Raw genomic sequence first — 5,861 nt, forward strand, 5'->3', positions numbered from 1 at the left:
TATATATAATGTTAGACAATTTTTTTGTTAGTTTTCTTTAGGGTTAAATATTAATTAAGCCTTGGTTAATCATTGATTGTGCGTGGGCACCAATCTAAGAGACGTATTTGATAGGTGATTTGCGTACAGGATTCAAATATGTGTGAATATCCTACACGTGTAATCTTTCTTCGAACGAGATAGTTATAAAAATACACATATTATCTTAAGATATTAAATTTTTTTATTTTCTTTATCATCCACATAAAATTTGACACATTTTCTTTTAAACAGCTTAAAAAATTGCTCACTATGGTCCCACGTAATTAAATTTTATAATTATATATATTATCTCAAAAAAATTGATTATTGACAAAGTAACTTTTTTCAAAAACAAAAAGAGTAAATAATGTCACATAGGGCGCTATAGCTTATTTTGGACAATAATGTTGCTAAAGTTGGTTTGAAATGTTGACCAAATGCACATGTGGCAAAGACTAGAGGTGCACATTGGGTGGATTTGGTCGGGTTAGGGTGTAGGAAATTAAGGGGTAAGTTGAAAAATACCTCTTTTATTAATCAATTAATCAAATTTACCTCTAATTTTATATTTATTTGAAACATACCTCTTTTTATATGTATTGTACCCGAAATACCCTAACATAAGAGAGTCACATGGAGAGTATCTTGAAGTGACAGGAGCAAAATTGGTACAATGTTTAAAAAAAAGGTAAAAATGATAGACTTTAAAAAAGAGGGTAAAAATAAAAGAGGACAATATAAAAAGGGTATAGAGTGTAATTTCCTCGGAAATTAAATACACGTCCATTATAACACCAGGTTAAATTCAGAGGGTTTCAAGTCCGGGTGGATTATATATCATATTTTTATATAATACTATGTTAAACTTTAATTTATACTAAAATATTATATATTTAGGTGTCCATCAAATTTAATACCACACATAGTTTTACATAAAAATATTGCATAAAATGCAATTCAATATAATATAATACAATACAATACAACGTAATACGGCGTTCCAAACAAGCCGTTAATGTGTTCCACCCGGTACAATCAAAAAAAAAAATTAAACCTAAGTCTAATCTCCCTCGCTAACTTTAAGTATTTATGAGAAGGGAGAGTTCAAAGTGAAATTTAGCTAAATTAGAGGGATCAAAATTATTTCCGTGCGTTAAATAAGTTGTTTTAGAACCTATTTTTGACGTTGCATATAAAGTTTATGGAAAACATGTAGGAGACACTATAAATAATTACAATATACAAAATTGTTATATGAATATATATAATTTATGTAAATGTAAAAATAGAGACAGTCCATATATAGGGTAGAATTCTATTATATATATATTGACAAAAATATCATAAATATATTATGTTTAATTAGATCAGAAGTCTGTTGTAGAGGGATCACTTGCAATACTAATGGTGAAATTGTAAGCAAATTAGAAATTATCAGAGACATAATTTATATATATAATTAACTCAAACCAAATGTTTAAAATAAATAAACACATCATGTATTTTTATTTTTATTTTTGACAAAAGCCACATCACAACTGACAGAAAAACAAAGACAGTAATCATGCACACTTTTACAACACTTTTTTGTTTAAACACTTTTACAAGTACACTTAAAATGTAATAATAATAAAAATAATTAAGAGAAAATTATAAAATTGTCACAATAATAATAATGATATCTTTTATTAGTATATATAATTTTACAGACTATAGGAATAATAATATACACTAAGTATATGATGAAGAGAAGGCAATAAAACTAGACAAAGAGGTATTGTAAATACTAAAGACAAAGAGAAGATAGAAAACAGGAGAGAAAACCTTGCGATTTTCGGATTCCTTTGGCGAAGATTGATCGTTACAAACGAACCGAAAAAGGCGAAATTGAGAGCTAAGATGAAGGCATGGAAGGAATGAGGATTAGCCTTAAATATAATTGTTGGGACTAATCCTCCATTTACTTTCTCATTAGGGAGTTGTGTTAGTATAACTGCAATTCCTACTGTTACTCCTAAGATTAAATCTTGCACCCCATGTTGTAATAACCAGTATGGCTTTTCTGACATTTTATTTTATGGTCACATATTCTTAATTTGATATGTATGTATGTACTACATATGTTATGTATTTATATGATTACAGAACACGAAGTATGGAACTTAAAATATTATAAATCGATATTACATAAATATTATACATACACATATAAATATAGGCATGACCTAGAGTGTAACCTACCACGCGGTTTGTATTGTATATTGATTACTTGATAGAATCATTTGACCGGCCAATTATTGTTTTATTTTATGTTTGTATATATAGTAATATATAATGACTTTATAGTTTACTTTGGTTAAAATATTTTCCATGTAATTTATATACATTGATCATAAAAGAAAGTGAAATTCAGTGCGCTGTACAGTATTATAATTAACCAGCAAGCAAATAATAAATAAAAGTCATACTAATATGTATTATATTCAATGAAATAATTGAATAAAATCTGGTCGTTGGTGTTTATACCTAAATAATTGATTGGAATATTCTTATATTTAATAATATGTAAGTTTATTGTGAACGTATTGATTGAGTCGTATATATATGGAGACTTCCTTGAAAAATAATAATAATAATAAAATAATATGAAAGTGCCTATAATATATACATTTCTGAAGAAAATTGTTTGTGGACGAATGAATATTATTTATCTGTACATATATAATATGTAAATTAATGGCCATATATACCATATGTTTTTACTTTAATTTGTATATATTATATAGATATAACTCGGAATAACTATATACTATATAGACAAATTCCATTATCAAAAAAAAAAAAAAAAAACTATATTACTAGACAAGTTGGTTTCGTAAGCTTTTGGCTGTCTTGGTATTTTTTATACTAAATTCATAAAATAATTCATGTATGCTTGAATATATTAAATTCATATATATACTTGAATTTATTAAATTGAAGAAAGTAGTTGGAAGGTAACTTTCGCGCCGAATATTTATTTTAAATATACACGTATTTGATTATATAATATTTAAAAATCTATGACAAAGTGATCCACTTCCATTTAATTAATAACAAATTAATAACAAGTAATTGATTAGATAACTTAATACACTACAAGAATTAAAGTTTTTGCAGGCGTATTTATAAAATTCTCTAATGCGCCTACAATTGTTTCAAAGACGTAAAAAATTTCTTCCTCACGCGTCTACAATTACTCGACTGGGAAATTTTTTACTAGCACATTAGAGCATCTCCAATAGTAAAATTTTGTTACTGGAAGAGTTTTTACTAGGGCATTAGACCATCTCTTCCTACAAAAACAGCAAGTAACCAAAAATTACTATTTCCAAAAAACAAAGGGTCTTCAAACTTTTAGCTTAAACATGAGAATAAGAAGCACTAGCAATCGTTCTTTGTTATACCATGTGAGTAACATCAAAAGCAAGAAGCTATATTTAGCGATCCATACAGATCTCGTCATCTCTTGTTTATATATCCATATAAAATGCCAGGTTACACACTAAAACATCATGGCAATAAAACTCAAGCAATAACCGAACACATTGTAAGATTCAAAATAGTGTTCAAAAATAAAAATTGTTAGAAACCAAGTACTCACATCTAAAACTGACAAAGGATAAGAAAGTTTCACATGATACTCAATGATTTATAGAACAAATATCCACAAAGGCTCATACCCAAATTAACTTGACGGCTGGTTTTGTGCCTCTGACAAGTTCTCGATCAAAATTTTCCTCTGCCCTTAGTGAACAAACTGCTATCAGTTAGAATTGAGTAGCACTACCCTTAGGCCATCTCCAATGGTAAAATAAACCTAAATTTAGTGTTAAATCAACACCAAAAAACTATTATTTCAATACTAATTTTTTTTTATTCCAATCACAACACTAAAAATTACACCAAATTTTATATTATTTATTATTTTATTATTTTATTAATATAATAAAAATATTTTAATACTAAATATATTTAATTATTTAATTTTTTCTCTTAAAAAGTATTATTTAATTATTAAAAACTTAAAAAGAAAAAAATAGTGTGGTCTACAGTACCCACTAAATTTGGTGGGACACTGTAGACAAAGCTATTTATAAGGGCAACTCGGAAACCCAAATTTAGTGTTAAATCAACACCAAAAGGATACAATATTAAATTTTTTTCCAATTCCTCAACCACAACACTAAAATTTACACTAGAAAATATATTCTTGATTATTTTATTATTTGAACACTAGACCTACAGGGTTGTTGCAACCTTAGTGGAAATGGGAGGATGTCACCATGAACTTTGTAGTTGGGTTACCTAGAACCACGAGAATGTTTGATTCTATTTAGATTGTGGTAGATCGATTTACTAAGTCTACACATTTTCTACCAGTGAAAACGACATTTACAGTCGATCAGTATGCTGAGGTTACATGTGGCTCCAAAGTCCATTATATCGGACAGAGATCCGAAGTTTACCTCAAAGTTTTGGCAAAGTCTCCAGCGAGCCATGGGTGCCAAGTTGAAATTCAGTACAGCTTTCCATCCTTAGACTGACGAACAGACCGAGAGGACAATTGAGATACTTAGGGATATGTTACGAGCCTGTGTGATGGATTTTGAAGGCTCATGGAGCAAGTTCTTACCAATGATAGAATTTTCATACAACAACAGTTATCAGAATACTATAGGGATGGCCCCTTATGAGATGTTGTATGGCAGGAAGTGCAGATCTCTTATTCACTTGGAGGAAATTGTGAAAAAGAAAGATTAATTAGGTCCTGAATCAGTACAACAAACCAACGAGACTATAGAAAAGATCAAGGCCAGAATGCTAGCCTCTCAGAGTAGGCAAAAGAGTTATGCAGATCTAAAATGCAAAAATATAGAATTCCTATAGGAGATCATGTATTCCTATGAGTGTCTTCGATGAAATTAAGGAATTAAATGTTTCAGGAAAAAGGACAAGTTATGTCCTAGGTTCACAAGGCCTTTTGAGATCCTTGAAAAGGTTGGATTAGTAGCTTACCGTCTAGCCTTGCCTCCAACACTTTCAGCAGTCCATGTATTTCATGTTTCTACTTTGGAAATAAATTTTGGATCCCACTCATGTATGAGTTATAAAAACCTAAAACTCCAGTCAGATTTATCTAACAAAGAGCACCATTTCAGATTCTGGACAGAAAAGATCCAAGTCATTCGAAACAAGACCATAGCTTTGGTCAAGGTATACTCTAGAGGAACAGTAAGGTCGAGGAAGCCACCTGAGAGTTAGAGTCTGACATGAGGGCTCAATATTCAGAGTTGTTCAAGTTAGATTTCGAGGACAAAATCCTTTTAGCGCGGGCATATATAATTGTAATGGCTGCTTAATTTTAGTATGAGAATTAGCAGATAATTAGGGTTTAATTCAGAATTAGACTTTTAATTATGATTTATAGAATTATGGAGATATATTTGAATTTTGGGTGTGTTATTTATGATATATATGAAATTTTATATTTTTCGTATTTTATGCACGGTAATAGTTGAACGCGACGTTTGGCCAGTAGAGTCACTTTTTCTTATGATTTAGTAATTTTAGAAATAGCGAGGCAATTTAGTTAGACATTTAGAATGTCGAGGTTTGGCAGGATTATGGTTTTGGACCATTTTACCTCTAAGCCAATTTGCCATTTGTTTTTAACTTTGATGGGGGCATTGTGGTCTTTTTGGATTTTTGGTTAGGTGGTGTTTTCTCCTTATGGCAGCTGGGCATTATACTTTTAGTGGAATAGTTATTTTAAAAAAAATAATAATAAGCTAAGCCAT

Source organism: Cannabis sativa, chromosome 6, assembly GCF_029168945.1.
Source record: "Cannabis sativa cultivar Pink pepper isolate KNU-18-1 chromosome 6, ASM2916894v1, whole genome shotgun sequence".
NCBI lineage: Eukaryota > Viridiplantae > Streptophyta > Magnoliopsida > Rosales > Cannabaceae > Cannabis > Cannabis sativa.